The sequence below is a fragment of the Psammomys obesus genome, unplaced genomic scaffold, assembly GCF_907164565.1.
Source record: "Psammomys obesus unplaced genomic scaffold, mPsaObe1.curated_primary_1811, whole genome shotgun sequence".
Lineage (NCBI taxonomy): Eukaryota > Metazoa > Chordata > Mammalia > Rodentia > Muridae > Psammomys > Psammomys obesus.
In genome coordinates this window covers 9,524,162-9,532,649 of record NW_026596088.1, presented here as the reverse complement: position 1 = coordinate 9,532,649, position 8,488 = coordinate 9,524,162, and the positions used below count along the sequence as shown (strand labels likewise).

The following is an 8,488-nucleotide window of genomic DNA, read 5'->3' as shown; positions in this document are numbered from 1 at the left end:
AAGGAAGGAAGGAAGGAAGGAAGGAAGGAAGGAAGGAAGGAAGGAAGGAAGGAAGGACATATTATGAAACACACAAGAACATAAAAATAAATAAAAGAAAAATTAGTGGATGCTAAGAGTAAAATCTGTTCTGCAGCCTCTTCCTCCTGCCCCTTAATAGCTTTTCTTTCCAGGATTTAGTTTCCCTGCAGTAAATTTTGTTTTGAATATTTTAAGTGGAAATTTTAGAAATGTTATTATTATCATCATCATCATCATCATCATCATCATCATTATTTATTACAATTTATTCACTTTGTATCCTGACTGTAGTGGCCTTTTGGCTAAGATCAAGTGTAGTATCCGTTCTTATCAGTTTTAAAATATGTTTTTAATTGGGAAACATTCTCCCTAGTATGGTGACATCTCACGCCATCCTACTCCCTGTCACCTGGAAGGCAGGTTCCCGTTGGTCCAGGGCATCCACACAGTATACGCTACCTCCCCCTTGACACAGGGACCCTTTTGGATTATGAAACCAACTGCCACAGTATCACAGCACTTATGCTCAGGCTATCTAAATCATCCTTATTTACTTCGAATTGCATCAAAGTGTGAAAGTGTGGATGTTGCCCTTTCAGGTATCCCAGGGAGAAGCTGTGAAATATTTCTTTCAAGAGAAAAAACAGTATCTGTTTCATAAGAACAGGGGGAAAATAAGTTGTTTGCCGAAGCATCTAAGATCTGTGGTGTATTGTTGCTGTTGGTGTTAGATAGACCCAATTCGCAAGTCAGAGTTTATCATAAGTATGTACACACGGAGAAAGGCATTGCACACACAGCATTTGGTTCTATATATGATTTCCGGCAACCACGGGGAGTGTTGGGATTTATTGCTTTGGATGCAAGGAGATCACTGCATAAGACCAAGTCCCAAGATGCTCTGCTAGTTGGGCGGGAGACTCACAGGGTCGCTGCTGTGCTGGGAATCAGAATTTTGTTGTCATTGTTATTGCTTTGTCAGTGGGATCCCGGAGAGAAGGAGAGGAGACACCAGCTTGGCATAATTAGGAGAGTTTATTAACCACAAAATTAGGAAGGTAAAGTGTGGTGACCCTTAAACTACAATATGCTTCAAAATCACCCCAAACCAGAGAACGGATTAAAGTAGTCTGAAAAGTAAAGTGGGGCCTCCTCTCCCACGTTCTCTCAGGGACTGGGCAGCTCCTACAGGGGGTCCTCAGAGCCACATTAACAGAAGCGGGCTCTGTGGAAACACGATGAGATTGAGGTCACTCTTGTGAAAGGGAACCAGCGCTGAACCACTCCTGTCTGGCTCCGGGGCCCGCCTCCTCTCTCCTCATGGTTATACTCTGACAGAGCACCTGTGACTCAGTCTCCAGGGATAGAGCAAGATGGCAGCACTTGGGAGCATATCTAAGCCAACAGTTGGCAGAGAGGTAGATCAGGGTTTTGCCATTGTCAGCGGTCATCCAAGAGGAGGTGATGAACTGAAAACAGCACTAGCAGAAGCTAAGAAAAGAAAAGAAAAGAAAAGAAAAGAAAAGAAAAGAAAAGAAAAGAAAAGAAAAATTCCACTGAGCAAGACTACAACAACCCCCTCCTCACCGCAGGTCATCAAGACTTGGATGCCCAAAGATCCAAAGGCACATCACATCCCTCTCCAAGAGTTTTGGAAGCCTAGCCAAAGAGGCACTTGGGAAGGGCAAGACAAGAATTAAGATGAGGTGAAGGTGAGGTAGAAGACTTGAGCACAGAAATGGGACTGGGTGGAGATGTTAGGAAGGAAGGAGGAAAATAAGCTAATACTGGCTGTCTCCCACCTCAAAACCATCAATGAAAGTAGTAGCCAGGTATGGCTAAATCAAAGCAATTTTGCTCTACAGGGTACCAGATTCCTACAAGTTCCATCCATTTGCTTAGACAACTTGGCTCCCCAACTGGGCAGACAGCTCCACATGAAGCTAAGATGCTCTCCATTTTTGTGTGGTTCCTGTTCAGTTCCTCAGAGCCCCATGGAGAATCTGCTGCTTGTCAACTGCTAATTGTGCATTACTGAGGAACACAAATTTTTAAACCTGAGAGAACTTTTTGGGTGTCCTAAAGCCGGGAGGAAAAAAAAGTCAAGATCACTAAGGAGAAACCCCTGAGACCCCGACTGCCCTCCCCATATTAGTTTTTCATAAGCTTTTCAGTGCCTCAAATTTCACCATTAAAGATTCATTCCTTTGGCTTAAGGCTTTAATCCCCTATTAAATGTAAATCTCCCTGGCAAGCTGATAGTGTTTGGGGAATGAGGTCATACATTAAGCCTTATCTATCACTGACACCTCATTGAAATCGAGTTGACAGTCTTTTCAAGAGCTAGGTTTAATAGGGGAGAAGGGAGATAAATGTGAGGGTACTCAGGAACTCAGCAGCAAAGGAGAAGATACTCGGGAGATAGGATTGGAAACTAACATTTATTGAGGCATTATGCTAATAAGAAAAAGAAAAATAGCTCCCTTTTACTGACTGCTTAAATGTGTCAGATTCCATGCTGGGCTCTTTACATATGGAGGGATAATTTACAGAGATAGCTCTCCATGCTTGTTCTTGATGTTCAAGGAGGCTGAAAAGATCAGGAGGGATTTCCCCCTCCATATTTAAAACCAAGAAGCCCAGGCTAGGGCTTCTGTGACCTGTGGTCCTTCACCTCCCATCCCTGAGGGTGCTTTTGTGCCATAAAATGCCCAATAAAGCTGATTAGTCCATGGGGAGGAACATTTCATCTTGTGTCACAAGAAGTTCAAGGTCAGAAGCTCTGAAGTGGGAGGTCATCAGGGATTCAGGCTCATTTACCATCATTTTCCTTCAACTTGTCCCCTTCATGACCAACCACCATGACATGGGCTGAAATTTCCTTTCTTATAATTAAGGATTCTGTCCCTGCATGACTCTTTTTTTTTTTTTTTTTTAATATCATTCAAGGCATGTCCATCATGCTCTTGTCCCAAGATGGCAGCATCAACATTCTGGACAGTTGGGTAGAAAAAGAGAAGGGTTGAAGAGGGGCCTCTCTACCTAGATCCCTTTGGCTAGAATCCAAGGTCATGATTGTTCCCACTCCAAAGCAGGCTGCTAAATGTCGGCTCTATTCTTGGCATTTCCTGTGCAGCTAAAAATTCCACTGGCATAAAGGAAATGGTAAAAGGAACACTGACCAGAGTCTCCACCAGGGGGTAAACTAGATAGATACAGACATGGAAACTCCAGACCACCAGAGGAGGCAGGGAAGCTCATTCTTGGAGAAAGAGGAGGACCTACTAGGGATAGTGGGTAGATAGAGCTTCACTTTCTTGAGACAAACAGGGGAGTGGAGGTTTGGGACTCTCAAGGGTAGAATTGGCGTTCTCTCTGAACACAACAGGAACGCCAAGGAATGTCAATAAGGTGACAGTACTGGACAACACGAGTGGAGAGGTCAGTGGGCAACCTGCAGCTAGAACCTGCGCAGCCCTGCGTCTGCTGAGAAGGACGAAGCTTGGAGACAGAGCAGAAGATGTGCGGACTCAGCACGGGGCAGAAAGAGCAGCAGTGACTCTCGCCCCTGGGACTGGCATCTGCCCCTCCCACTCTTCATTTCTAAATCACAGCATATGTTCCCTAGACTATGTATATCTCTGGGGATTGGCAGGGACGCCCCTAAACATGTCTGTGATTGAATTTCTCAACATCCTAGTTAATGGGAGCCTAGAGCCAGATTTAATTTGATTTAAAACAAGTAAATTATTTTGGCATTCGTTGTATCGTCAGAATGCTGCAGAGCAGAGTCCCAGCCACTCATTTACATTACTGTCACAGTGGAGCATCCTCTGAGATGGTGGTTGTTTTTTCTCACAGTACAGAGGAGGAAGCTAAGATTCTGAGAGCTTGATCATCAATGCAGAACCAAATGGCTTGGCCAGACCAAGATTCATACCTCCTTCTCTCTGATTCCAAAGTCAATACCCTTGGTTTGGCTGGTGTCAAAGGAAGAAGAGGAAAACTGAAATGAAGAAAAGTTTACCCACCCCATCCACAGAGCCACCCATAACCAGTCAGATCCTCTCTAGTCTGTTTTCTGTTACTATTGAGAAACACCTGGGCTGGGCAGATGGCAAGCATGAAGACCTCAATTCAAATCCCCTGAACCCGCAAAAAGCCTGACATAGTAGCATGCACATCTGTAATCACAATGTTACTATAGGGAAAAGGGAGGTGAAGACTAGAGAATCCCAGGAAGCTTATGGGTCAGATAACCTGACATAAATAGCAGCAACAAGGGACAAAGAGAGATGAGATAGATAGATAGATAGATAGATAGATAGATAGATAGATACATGTATATATACATACATGATAGATAGATAGATACATAGATGATAAATAGATATATAGATAGATGATAGATGGACTTATGATAGACATAGAAGATAGATAGATAGATAGATAGATAGATAGATAGATAGATAGATAGATAATCTGAGGCCAGGTCATTTATAGAGAAAAGAGGTGTCTCATTCTGGAGTGTCAGGAGTCCAGTGTGATCATCTCCTGGGCTAAATGATGGCCTCCAGTAAGAGAATATACAACAGCCCAAGGCAGTGAAGAAGGATGGGGAGGAGAGAATGCAGAAGCGGCAACCTTTGCTTTAAGAAAGCTTGCTTGAGGCCAGAGGCGGCTCAGTGGCATAGTACTCCCCTCCCATAAGCAAGGCCATGGGTGCCATCCCCAACCTTGACAGAGCCAACACAAACTTCCCAGAACTCACTTCACAGAGCGGAGCCCCAGTGAACACATGGCTTCACACAGTCGGGCCCTGCCTCGAATCCCACCACCTTGGCACCACCCCACTGGGGACCAAGCCTGCAGCTCATGACCCTGTGTGCTGGGGATTGTAGCTCACTGGCACAGCACTGGCCCAGCATGCACAAGGCCCTGCCTAAAGGAAAGAGACAGCTTGAGGGACACACTAACTTCACATCCAAACCATAGCAAATCCCAGGCAGTGGCCAACAAGTAGACAGAGTACAGACATTTAGGCCTCGCTTCCAGCTACAAGGAGTGTGGTGCCCGCAGGAAGTGTATCCGTTACCTACACTAACTCTACAGTGCATCTGGCTTTACTCAAGGCTGCATCTGGGCATCTTCTCCCACAAACCAAGCTCTCTGCGCTGGTCTCAGCCTCCGTCTCAGGTATGACGTAATGGTACCCAGCAACGTCAGGTTGATACTGTCCAGGTTGACGATTCCCAGAAAAATTAGAGCATCTCTTCCCTCCAGAATACCATGAAATGTACTAAAAGTAGGGTTGGGGAGATAGCTCAGCCGTAAGGCGCTCGCTACAGAAGCACAAAGACCTGAGTTTTATCTCAAGAACAGTGAGCAGCCCAAATAGCCCTTGGCTAACTCCAGGCCATTGAGAGACTGTCTCAAAAAAAATAAATAAATAAATAAAAAATAAAACAAAAAAAAAAAACCAAAACAGGTGAATAGTTGGTGAGAAATGACACCTAAGGTTTCCTCTGATCTCCATATACATATACACTGTGTTATGGCATATACCACACACACACACACACACACACACACACACACACACACACACACACGGAGCACACTGATTATTTTCTTTGGCCTGAATGGAGCAAGAAAGAACTCACAACAGCGAAGATGACTGGCCCATGTCAGGTCTTCACCCCTGGCTGAAAACTGCACCAGGAGCTGATGACTGTACCAGGAGAAACGAGGGTGAAGCTTACTGGCTGGCAAGGGAACAGCTGTGGGAAGGCCCCTGGAACAGATGAGACCCTGAGAGCGCAGAGCAAAGCATGCCTAAGGCGTGCACCTGTGCACACACGTGAGTGCGGGTGTGCGTGCACAAACACTCACAAACACTCACACACGCTCTCTTAGGCTGCAAATATCAGCACATCGGGCCCCAGCCGTGTCTGTACAAAGCAAAGCTCAATGACAGAGCTGCCAAGGGCCGCTTTCAAAAGGCCCTCAGGGTTGAACCCCTCACATCTCCTTAGCTCCCAGCAAGGGGCAGACTCTCCAGGAAACAGAGCTTGGACACATTCATTCTCTCCTTCCCTGGAAGTCAGCACGCCGACATTTGGGGCCTCTTCCAAAAGGGTAATCGTGAAGGGTCACTGAAACCTGCCCATGGCAGCATGTGCTTCTTCTGGACTCTGTGGAAGGAGAAGCCGCTGTTCTGTACCACCTTCTTCCTTGGAAGTGAAAGCATCAAACCGTACAGTGCCCCATTGCTTCCATAACCTGTATCCTTGTGTAGAGGAAACAGTGACACCACGTAAGTCAGTCAAATGGCATCCCAGAACACAAATGACAACTCTGTCATTTTCCCAAATGGGTGGGCTTCACGCTGTCGTGGGGAAACACGTCAGACACTCCATCTCCCTAGATGGCCTCTGCCTTTGGCAACCAAAGTCTGCTGTACCCTACCACAAGTCAGGGATGAGCCATGTTTTCAAATCTTAACACCTTATGGTCCCTAGAGAGTTTCCTTGCCTTGTCTTTGTACTTCTGGCCTCATTCTCGTACACAGTACCTCTATGACGCCGCGGTCAGTATTTCCATTTAGTACCAAGATCTGTTTGAGGAGGTAGCTCAGTTGGAAACATGCTTACAACACAAATACAAAGACCTGGGACCATAGCCAGCCAGCCCCACCTACCTGGATAGACTTCAAATAAAAAGGGCAGTGTGGACATAAAGCCGCTTTCCAATGATGGTGTCACCAATTACACAGGTCTCAAGCTAGAAAGGTGACCACCTTTCTCCACTCCCACTCTCGATCCCCATTCTAGCAACCAACATTACTATCCTCAATCTATGTATTTGTCAGTTCGGCTCCCACTCTCCAGCCCTGATGCTGTTGCTGCTCAGTGGAAGAGCTTTTCAAGGACCCTCCATTTCCACTCTGTCCTTTCTTTGACCCATCCATATGGAAGCATATGGATGCTGGTGGGATCCATACTAACTTCAAATCTGTCATGCCCTTCCGTGCTTTAAATTCTCTCGTGGCCCCATCTCACCCACAGCAGTATGTCCGTACTCTTTCAAAAAGCTACAAAGATACTTATGGCCCAGAGCAACCCAAGCCTATTCAGCAAGTGGTCGTGTGTGTGTGTGTGTGTGTGTGTGTGTGTGTGTGTGTGTGTGTGTGAAGAGAATGGAGCAGGATGAGGCAGGCACTGTGAGTGTTCACAGCCTCCTCCCCCTTTCCAAAGTTGCCTAGTCTCCTGTCTCCTTTAACAAGGGCCACAGACCTAGTGGCTTGGACAACCGAAGCTAATGTCCTCCGAGCTGCAGAATCTGAAAATCTGGAGCGATACGTGCAAGGCAGTGCTGGCTTTCTGGGGCCTCATTCCCTAGCTGACGTGACACTGTCTTCTAAAGATACTTTCACTTTATCATCCCAGTATGCGTCCCTGTCACATTCCCTCTTCTTGCAGGGACAGCTTCCTCATGGGTTAGTGTTGCCTTCAGGATCCCCTTTAACTCAACTGTCTCAGCAGAAACACTGTCTCTAAGTGTGGACTCTAAGTGTGGAAGTATTGGTGGTTAGAACTTCAAGAAAGGACTTTGAGGCATTGGGGCACCATTTACCCCCAACAGTATCTGGTCATTTAAAATGCAGTTTCTTCCTGGCCATTTCATAGCCCTTGGGAATAGGGAAGATCGCTCTTTGTTGGAGACAGGCTCCCAGCAGCTTTCATGAGAACAGAACACAGAGTATCAAAGTAAGGCGAAGAGAGAGAACACAGCCTGCCCCAGCCTATGGCAAGAGAACAGCAATTACTAAACAAAAAGGAAGATGAAAGATGAGCTTTCGTGTCACTGGGAACACAACAGCCTCCTTGGCTCACTAGGGTGAAGGTGAAAGGTGGGGACAGGACAGCTTCCTCAGGGCACTGGAGCTTAGGATTTGGGGTCCCCGTCACTGTTCTTGAGAAATGTGAGCAAATGGTTTTGCTTGCCATTTTGCTATCATGATAAAAGATGGAGAGGGCGGGTAATTAAAATAACCCCTGCCTCTCCCCGTATGCCAATCAAATACAGCATATGGATTTGTAGATGGCCAACCACCCATTCTGCTTCTAGGAGCAAGCACAGTGCCTAGTGGGTCCTTGGTGAAACCTGCATCGTGCTTGGTGGCTCAGGTGGATGAGAACAAATGTCTTCAGACAGTAAAATCATATCCAACATATTTCCAGCAAGGCGTCTCTCCTCCACGGACCCTTTCTCCCCAGGTAGGACTGGGGCGCTTCCTTCCTGCCCTATTATATTACAGTTCCTGCTCTATTATATTACAAACATCCACTTCCTATTGGCTTGCTCTAGTGTTTGTTACCTGAGCCCAAGGGCTGTGCTTCAGGAAGTCACAGATATTCCTAACACAGAATCTGGTGCATAGAGAGTGGAGAATCCAGCCAAACTT

At 46.2% G+C, this 8,488-nt stretch overlaps 1 pseudogene; it reads left to right on the top strand.

Annotated features, from left to right (window-relative positions):
* The first annotated feature begins 302 nt into the window (after positions 1–302).
* LOC129691562 (U2 spliceosomal RNA) lies at positions 303–408 on the top strand (annotated as a pseudogene).
* The last annotated feature ends 8,080 nt before the right edge of the window (positions 409–8,488 follow it).